Here is a 10,974-nt window from a genome sequence, read left to right as displayed (position 1 = left end):
TATATATATATATATATCATTCTATTTTTATTAAAAATTTTATTTTCTATCATTACTAATCAATGAAGTTACTGATAAAAAAAATTAGATAGAATTGTTTTAACTTAATGGTACTTTCTTGTCGTTTGTAATTTTATTTTGTTTTATCATTTAACTCTATTATGGGATTAATTTTGTTACATTTTTTTTTTCTTTCTCTTTCTATTTATTTTTAGTTGTATTGAAGTTTTAGTTTTTAAATCACTAATCTTTCTTTATTTTTTTTTTCTTTGCAGGTATTTTTATGTGTTTACTCTTTCTTTTGTTCCCAGATTTTTTTTTTATTTTTATTTTATTTTTTTTGTCTATATTTGTTAATCAATTCTTCTTACATCCAAATCTTTTTTTTTATTTTCTAATCAATTTAATTCTATTCCCATATTCATTTTGGGCATATTGTTAATCAATTCTATTTTCAAAATCGGTTTATATGTACTCTAGGATTTGATAAATTCTAACTTTTGCAACAAAATTTCCATCATTGGTGTGATTTACTAAGAACAAAATTAAAGTAAAAGAAGAGAAAATTTGTAATTCTATTCCCATACTTTTATTGGCTTATTTTTGTTAATGGATTCTATTTGACCTATTTTTGTTAGAGAAGATACATAGGTGCAAGAAATTATAGAAGATACATGAGGAAAGATTACAATTGGTTTATACCCTAAAATAAAATTAAAATAAATATTTCCTACAAATAGAATTAAAAAAATTTCCTAAAACTAGAATTAAAATAAAATAAAATAAAATATTTAATTATATTCCACTATTTTTATTGGTCTATTTTTGTTAATAATTTTCTAAATCTTACCATATTTTTATTGGTCAATTGATTTTTTTGTTTATCTTCCTAATATATAGACCTAGCAATTATCTAGACCTAACAAATAGACTTCAGCTATAATGGCTAGGATTTCTTTAAAAACAAAATTAAAATAAAATTTCCTAAAAAAATAAAATTTTCTAAAAAAATAATTAAAATAAAAGATTTTTTGTTTTATAAATTCTATTCCCATAATTTTTATTGGGCTATTTTTGTTAATCAATTTGATTTTCTAAATCTTTCTCTAGCCTATTTGGTTAATGTTTCTAAATCTTGTTTCTTTATCTATGTATTTCTTTTTTTTCTCTATTTCTTATCTCTATATTTCATTTTTTTTATTTGATTGGTATTCTGGTCAATCTTAATAGATTATTTGGCTAACATCTAATAATTTGATCACATAATATACATTGCAATGAAGTTTGAAGATCTAAGCTATAATTGCTGTGATTTTCGAAAATAAAATTAAAATAAAAGAAAATAAAATAAAACAAAATATTTAATATTACTTATCCATGTATATGTTTAAATTATATCAAATTAGAGTTAATACATAAATTTTAAATAAAAATAAGAGGTAAATCTCAATTTTTATTTAAAATTTTAAAATATTATATTTTTGAAATGTTGTTTTAAAATCAAGGGTAATATTTATAACTACCTTAAAAAAAACAATCAATAATAATAATAAAATTGTAACTAATTTCATCCTTCCACACATATGAGCAAATCAAGGGTAATATTTGTAACTACCTTAAAAAAAAACAATCAATAATAATAATAAAATTGTAACTAATTTCATCATTCCACACATATGAGCAACTCCTTTTCCCAAATATCTCTACTCAATACCTACTCCAATTGATAAGACAATTTTGCTAAAAAAAATAAATAAACAAAAAATGGTAAATTTCATAAAAGAGATTGGCATCCTTTTCCCAAATATCTCTCCTCAATACCTACTCCAATTGATAGACAATTTTGCTAAAAAATAAATAAACAAAAATGGTAAATTTCATAAAAGAGATGTCATTCTCTTACAAAGAAAAAACTGAACCGTAAATATAGTTTGATTTTTGTTATCATTATACTGTTATAGAAAATATGGATACATTAAAACAGTAAAAAAAATAAGAATCGATTAAAATTGGCAAACTGACTAAATAATAGAAGAAAAAAATAGGAAACACATAAAGAAAAAATGGGAGATATGAAATTCTTTCTTTTATTCCCAATATAATTCAAAAATTAATTAAAATTTGTCCAAGATAATTGGGAACAAAATGTAACAAAACAGTGTAAATGCGAACAAATATGATTAGTGGCCCCTATTTCCAACACTGAGTGTTATCTCGCCTCCACAAACATCTCGAGGAACTAGTTTCCTAAAAAAAGAACAAATATGATTAGTGGCCCGTGAATCCAGTATCCAGGTTGAGTGATCATACTCTACTAAACATATTTCTACAACTACTAAATCATATTTATTTTGTTGTGCCTTTTCATCACTTTTACTATGCCCATTTTCATTGCAATGGAAATATTTTTCATTATCTGCATTTTGAACCTTGCGTTTACGGTCAGTAAAAATCTTATCTTTCCCCTTATCTTTTTTGTCATATACATCTCAAACTGTTCGGTTTGCATTTGAGCCGGGATTTAGGGGGACATTCCTCAGTTAAAACAAACCTCAAACATGTATGTACATACATCTATATAGTATCGATATATATACATATATCTACATAGATATGTATTATGTATGTATCTACATATATTTACATAGATATGTATTATCTATGTATCTACATATATATATATCTATACATACTATACATATGTATGTATATAGATATTTATATATATACATATATATGTATATAGATATATATATATATACCCACACGTGTGTATATATATATATTAAATGGTAGAATATTACCCTTCTCTTTTCTTTCAATCTCTCACCCTAAAAAGTTCTCAAAATAGCCTCATCCTCTTCTCATTTCCACATTAAATGGTAGAATATTACCCTTCTCTTTTCTTTCAATCTCTCACCCTAAGAAGTTCTCAAAATAGCCTCATCCTCTCCTCATTTACACGTGGCTTCTCAACCAGTTGATTCCTTTACAAAATCATGACAAGAGGAATGTGTCTATTGCATAACGTTTCTACCTTCCTTGCAAGAATTTTCATCGATCAATTTTCATCTTAAATCTTTCTTCAACGACAATATGTAATGACCCGAAATTTTCTACTTAATTAAGGTTGCTACTCTATACATATCATAAATATGAATGCGAAAATACTTCATTTAAACTATCATAAAACGTTGCATTCATCTTAAAACACAGCCATGGACTTACATGTTTTGAAAACACCTTTAAAAACGACACAACAAAAGATTAAATAAAATAAATAAATGTTTAATTAAAAACATCATATTCTAGTGTAAGTCTAATAAAATAAATACGACTACCCTATGCATCGAGTTGCGATGTCGTCGTCAGCCTTACAAGAATGTCTTTCCTTAACCTGAAATAGAGGTAGCACGTGCCTTGAGTATTTTAAAAAATACTCAGCAAGTGACCCCACCGTCGGGGGTTAAATGCAACAACATGTGAATGCAATGACGGAACTATCATATCAGTCTCTTTTCCTACGACACTATCTTAATGGATAGCTTGGATGTGTACCATATACTCTACACACAACCCGTACGTGCGAGTATGGGCTCATTAGACAGTTCACACACCGTTTGACCCCTTTCTTATCGGGCGAGCCTGCTCTGATAACTTTTCTTATGCCGGACACCCATTACACTTAGTAACCATCACAACAGCATTATGTAAAACATAATGATACTTCACCTGCCTAATGGTGTACGTGTCCGTACCCTCGTAATGGAATAGGGGTATCCCCCAATGTATGAGCAAACATAATGCATGAGGTCCCAATATGTTTCCATTTTCATTATCATTTAATACAACCCCGCTAACGTTACGTATATTTCATGTCATTTTTTATATCATTTCACATATCGTTTATCATTCATATCATATCATTTCTCGTTTTTCAGTTCTCATATCACACATAACTCTAACGAGTTAGATTCATGTCATTTATCGTGATTTCATGTCATTCATATCATGTTGTGTACATACAATTTAAGAGACATAACATAGCATTCCATGTTTTTAACGTAACATCTCCTCATATACATCTCATACCATAACATATAGCATCACAATATATCATATCATAAACATGTCAATTTATCACATATCTCGTCCCATAACATATTTCATATAATTTTCATATCATATGACAACATATATATATATATATCAAAAATATTATTATTGATTGTTTTTTTAAGATGGTTACAAATATTACCGTGTATTTCTAAAACAACATTTCAAAAATATAATCTTTTAAAATGTACCTTCTATTTTTATCTAAAATTTATGTATAGACTCTATTTTGATATAATTTAAACATATACATATGTATGTAAGTACAAATGCTTTAAATTTTTTGTTTTACTTTATTTTTTGGGTCACCATTTGTGCTTTATGAAAACGCCCATATCAAGTTGGACAAATTTAGATAAAAATCCTCCCATTTGGATACCCAATATTGTGGGAGATGGTTAATTAATTTTTATGGAAAATATGAAGTTAAAATTCTAGTATATCACATTGAATGCTTACAAAATGCATGCTAAATAGATGTTCTCTATTAAAATTGTAACTAATTTTCTACTTAATTTAAAATCGTCATTATTATACATATCATGATTATGGAATGCAGAAATACTTCATTTAAACTTTCATAAAACATCATCTTCATCTTAAAACACAGTCATTGACTTACGTGGTTTGAAAACACCTTTAAAAGACGACACAACAAAAGACTAAACAAAATAAATAAACGTTTAAATTAAAGACATTCTATTCTAGCCTAAGTCTAAGAAAATAAGTACGACTACCTCTCAGTCAGTTAGCAGGGATTTATTCTCAAATCTTATAGAATTATATAAGCCTCTAATTCTCAATTCCGGGAATAAGGCATAAGAAAGTTGAGTGAAACATCTTCTGACTCTTGAATAACTTCAGGCATGCTTGGGTAACATCTGCTCCAAAAAATGTGCCTGAAAAAAGTACCATCCCTCTTCCCAGCTTGCAGTGATATGAGAATGAAATGAGATCTGTTGAGCCGATTGCAAACTCGAATAGGAGATGAAGTAGTGACCAGGCATGTTCCATGGTCTCAAGTTCCGATGCCGTCGTCAGCCATACACAAATGTCTTGCCTTAACTTGAAACAGAAGTGGCTAAGTATTTAAATAAATACTCAATAAGTGATCTCACTATTGGGGCTTTAAATGCAAGAGCATGCGAATGTAATGACAAGATCTGTCTTTTTCAGTTTATTTTCCTTCGGTACTATCCTAACGAGTAACTTGGACGTGTATCATATACTCTACCCACAACCCATATGTGTGAGAATACTCTGGGAGCTACTTAAACTTGACACTGTTAGAACTCATCCCAGCAGAATTAGGTTAAATATAATGTTTGTTTTCCTACCTGAAAGTCATAGCATTATGATAAACATAATGAATGTTTTTCTGCTTGGTCATCGTAGCATTATGATAACCATAATGATTATTTTTGTGCCTCGTAACGTACACGTATGTACTATCGTGACGGATAAGGGGTATCCCCCAATGCATGAACACTCAATAATGCATGAGGTCCCAATATTTTTCTATTTTCATTATCATTTAATACGCAACCCCGCTAGCATTCTGTACATATCATATCATTTTTTATATCATTTCACATATCTTTTATGCATACGTCGGAGTTCTATTTCATGCTAGTTCATCGTTTTGCATGATAATACCATCATATCATTCAAATTACATAAATATATCATATCATAATATTCCATGCTTCCCGACAGAATAATTTTCATCATGTACATATCATACCATAACAAATCGCATCACAATATATCATATCATAAACATGTCAATTATCACATATCTCGTACCATAACATATTTCATATTATTTTCATATCATATCACAATATATATACATATATATATCCGTCATTCACATGTCATATCATAATCATATCATATCTTAAACATTTTGTTGTCATATCGTTCCCTAACTTATCAATAGCCTTAATATTCGTATATCTATCATAATCATATTGTTACATGAACGTACTTTAGTCATATCCTTACAGGAACGTATTCGAACGCTATCGTTCTATCAATCTATTATAATCTTTACTTTTAGAGTAATCTTAACACTATCATTCTATCGTTCAATGCTTAATTTTAAAGCATATTGCTTTCTAAGTATTCTTAAATGAATTTTTTTAGAACTCGAAAATTCTATATTTGCGTGGTTTGGAAAACTACTTTAAAATTCATTTTACTTTCCATCTATTATTTTTTTCATTGGACTTGATGGAAAGTAAATGAATTTAAATACATAATTTTGTCAAAAGTTCTTCAAAATATTTTTATCTGTCTTGTTTCCTGTAGCTTCTAGATCAACTTTTACTACTGGTAAGAGAATTTTCATTGTTTTAAGAGTTCTTTAACACCTAAGACTGTTGACACAAAATTGTTGGATAAAAAATTAGTTTCAATAAATTTGTTATAAAACTTTGATAGTAATTATAAGTTCAGATGTATTTACTATCTCTAGGTTGCAACATTATTATATCACAATTTTTTTAAAAAAATAATTTAGGCCGTCGAACTTAAGTAAATTTTTTTCAATGTAAGCAAAATATTTTACAATATTTTTTATTTTTGATAGGTATAGTTTCTTTAAACTAATCATTTTTATTATGGATCAACTTTTACTATTGGTAAGATAATTGTTGATTGTTTTAGGAGTTCTTTAACACCTAACACTGTTGACACAAAATTGTTGGATAAAAAATTAGTTTCAATAAATTTGTTATAAAACTTAGTAATTATAAATTCGGATGTATTTATTATCTCTAGGTTGCAACGTTATTATATCTCAATTTTTTTAAAAAAATAATTTAGACCCTCGAACTTAAGTAAATTTTTTTCAATGTAAGCAAAATATTTTTACAATATTTTTTATTTTTTATAGGTATAGTTTCTTTAACTATTCATTTTTATTGTTTTTTATTTTGATGATCTATCGTATCCTTATATTTTCTTTACTCTCAGAGTAATCAATTCTCAAGAAGATCCCTGTTTAGTTGTATTTAGTTCTATAGTAATGTTGAATTATGTTAAGATGTTACAATTTTCTCTTGTTATTGTTGATAACTTTGTTTTAATGATTATAAATTGATTTGTGTTGGTTGAACTTTTAATATTTTTTATCTAAAATTCTATTTAATAATTATGAAATGTGGATAAATAAATTTTTTTAATTTTTTTTAGAGTTGACAACCGCACAACCCAACGCGAAAGTTTTCGGGTTGGGTTGGGTTGGGTTTGAAATTTTTTGGGTTGGGTTGGGTTATATCAATCCAACCAACCCGAACTTTTGGGTTGGTCAAAAAAATCTCCCAACCAAACCAAGACCATGTACACCTCTATTTTTTATCTCAGTTTACCGTTAGTTTTAGCCAATTTTTGTAATGAATTCTTACTTCCTCTCTAAAAATGGATACCACATTTCCTAAAACTCATAGAAAATTCTTATAGTTTAATCACTCATTCAAAACAAATTAATTGTAACCAAATTAATATCCTTCAATAAAATAAACTAATTAACTATAACCAAATTAATATCGGTTTAATAAAAAAAGGAAGACTTCTACCTCTTCAAATATGACATCAAGGGAAACTAAATCAAAACATTTTTGTTTTTCTATTTATTTTGGTCTATACCCTTAAATGTGCTTTAGTTTTTTATTATTATTATTATTATTATTTTTTATATATGTTTGTTTTGAGAGAAACTGCATTGTTATTTTAGATTTTAGGAAAGGAATGGTGAGACATAAAAGGAGAGAGGTGGCAATTAAGTTTTTTTTTTTTTTTTCTATGCAGACAGACTGGTCATTCTACCATTGAGCTAAGTTTTGAAGAAAGTTATTTGGGGAAGGAAACGTGAGAAATTGGTGGAAAGAGAAGGATGGTTTTTTCTTTTTCTTTTTTTTTAATTTTTTTTATTATTTATTTATTTATTAGGCTATAGGTTCTGTGAACAATTTTTGAAGAGATCTCAGCAAGGGTTAACTTTGACTATTTTTTTAATTTTTCTTTAGTTCCTTAGATATTTCTGAGCATTTTTCTCTTCTACCTCTTCTCAAACATCAGTCTCTAAGATCGTCAATAAAATCTTGGATCTTCAATTTAAAGCGAAAATATAGGTTTTCAGTTTTTCATTGGAGTTCGGGTATTACAATTTATGTCAATGAGTGTTAAATTATATAATGTTAATCAATGATGTAGAAATTAAAATTATATCTTGTTGGGTAAGGTAGCTTTTGAATAAAAGGTAAAGAAATCTTATTATAAAAGTTTTAGATTAAAAAGATCCTAAGACTAAATTATTGTTTTCACACCTATTATTAGAGTCTCTTGTCATGAAGGTGGATCATCTCATGAGATAGAACATAGAACAGTAGAGACCTTAGTGTAATACATCTTTATAGACCCTAACTAAACTTGCTACTATCACGAGGCTTCATAATAAATTTAAAGGAGGGCTTTCAGGAGATGTTGCTGGATTTGGGCTAGTTGGGACACGCCTCTTCGTGCCTAGACCCAATGGAGGCGTTTCGGGAGATGTTGCTGGATTTGGTCCAGTTGGGACACGCCTTTTGGTGCCTAAACTTGAGGTAGGGCTTTCAGGAGATGTTGCTGGATTTGGGCCAGTTGGTACAGATCTCTTAGTGCTTAGACCCAATGGTGGCATTTCGGGAAATGTTGCTGGATTTGGTCCAGTTGGGAAACGCCTTTTGGTGTCTAAACTTGAGGGAGGGCTTTCCGGTGATGTTGCTGAATTTGGGCCAGTTGGGACATGGCTCTTCATGCCTAGACCCAATGGAGTCGTTTCAGGAGATGTTGCTGGATTTGATCCAATTGGGATATGCCTTTTGGTTCCTAAACTTGAGGGAGAGCTTTCAGGAGATGTTGCTGGATTTGGGCCAGTGGGTACACGCCACTTAGTGCCTAGACCCAATGGAGGCGTTCTGGGAGATGTTGCTGGATTTGGTCCAGTTGGGACACGCCTTTTGGTGCCTAAACTTAAGGGAGGGCTTTCAGGAGATGTTGCTAGATTTGGGCCAGTTGGTACACGCCTCTTAGTGCCTAGACCTAATGGTGGAGTTTCGGGAGATGTTGTTGGATTTGGTCCAGTTGGGACACGCCTTTTGGTGCCTAAACTTGAGGGAGGGCTTTCAGGAGATGTTGCTGGATTTGGGCCAGTTGGGACACGCCTCTTTGTGACTAGACCCAATGGAGGCATTTCGGGAGATGTTGCTGGACTTTGTCCAGTTGGGACACGCCTTTTGGTGCCTAAACTTGAAGGAGGGCTTTCAGGAGACCTTGCTGGATTTGGGCCAGTTGGTACACGCCTCTTAGTGCCTAGACCCAATGGTGGCGTTTCGGGAGATGTTGCTAGATTTGGTCCAGTTGGGACACGCCTTTTAGTGCCTAAACTTGAGGGAGGGCTTTCAGGAGATGTTGCTAGATTTTGTCCGGTTGGTACACGTCTTTTGAGACCCAAAGAAAGCACATTGTCACGCTCATCCCACTTTGCCTCGAGACCATTGAGATTGGACAAAATAGCAACTAGAGAAATCAACAAGAAGGCATAAACCATATTGACATTTTTAAGCAAGCCTATTTTGTCTTCACACAAGTATTCTAACTATGAAATCACAACTTTATATAAACTCTCTTATCAACTAATTTAGAAATGTAGTAATAGCTTTTTGTAAATATATTTCCATTTTTAAACAATTTATCATCTATAATGATATTTTGTTGGATAAATTTTCCTAATTTATTGGTAACCAATGATTTTTGAAAACTAATTAGGCTCTTGTAAGAAATATATCTAATCATTTCCATCTATTTTATTTTAGAAAAATTTCCATCTAATTAGAATCTTGTTAAAAATATTTGCTGGAATCTTGTTAAAAATATTTGAATATAATTTTAAATCTAAAAGTGTCATGTTATTTTTTTTTTTTTTGAGTCACCATTTGTGCTTTAGTAATCCTCCCATTGACAAGTTTAGATACTCAATTATGTAGGAGCGGGTTAATCCTCCCATTTGTGCTTTAGTAATCCTCCCATTGATAAGTGTCATGTAATTTTTGTATATTACATTGAATGCTTAGAAAATGCATGCTAAATAAATGTTGTCTATTAAAATAATTTTAAATTATGCAATTTAAAAAAAAATAATAATCAAATAGTTGTTGTTAAATTATCGAATTTTAATCATATATTAATAAATGAACATAAAAGACTATTTATTTGATGCTAGGTGACAACAAAATGAAGAAAACCACTCATCTATCATCAAACCTCTTAAAATGATAAATCTACGGTGTCTAATTTTTTTTTATCCTCGTATATCACTAGTAAATGTAATTGATATGTTTATCATCTTTTTATCTTATCAATAGACTAAAAATTATAAATGTATCGTATTTAATTTTGTTTCTATCGATAATTGTTTTCGTATTCATTTTTAAAAGTCTATAATTATACAATATAAAAAGTGATGTATTAGTTGTAACGACCCTAAAGTTCTATATACTCAGAGTCTCTACTAATGTCTCAAACTCATCTCTCATGCGGAAATATAACTCTTAAAAGAAAACGTCATCTATAGTATAAATATCGAAAACATTAAAAACATTTTCTTTTCTGAAAAACACAGTTATGGTCTTACGTGTTTAAATACAAAATACTAAAATTTAGAGAGAATAAAAACAAATACAAAATAATTTAAAACAATGAAATGCATAACTATTCTAACCTAAAATATGCTTATGAACATACGACATGCATTTTGTCTTTCTAAATCCCATCATAATATATTTCTTGACACAACCCTCTAGTTTCTTTTTTTTC

General features: G+C 29.4%; 1 long non-coding RNA gene across 1 annotated transcript in view; it reads right to left on the bottom strand.

The window, feature by feature from the left end:
- Window positions 1–5,988, bottom strand: part of LOC111473542 — a 25,237-nt gene extending 19,249 nt beyond the window's left edge. Inside the window, exons 1-2 of the long non-coding RNA XR_002715722.1 lie at window positions 5,959–5,988; window positions 3,728–3,732 (exon numbers count right to left, since the gene is read on the bottom strand). This is a non-coding gene — a long non-coding RNA (uncharacterized LOC111473542). The remainder of the gene's footprint in view (window positions 1–3,727; window positions 3,733–5,958) is intronic.
- Between the last annotated feature and the right edge of the window lie 4,986 nt (window positions 5,989–10,974).

This window comes from Cucurbita maxima, unplaced genomic scaffold (genome assembly GCF_002738345.1).
Source record: "Cucurbita maxima cultivar Rimu unplaced genomic scaffold, Cmax_1.0 Cma_Scf00130, whole genome shotgun sequence".
In the NCBI taxonomy this organism is placed as follows: Eukaryota; Viridiplantae; Streptophyta; class Magnoliopsida; order Cucurbitales; family Cucurbitaceae; genus Cucurbita; species Cucurbita maxima.
Note: the sequence above shows the minus strand (reverse complement) of the source record. Positions and strands in the feature narration are given on the sequence as shown.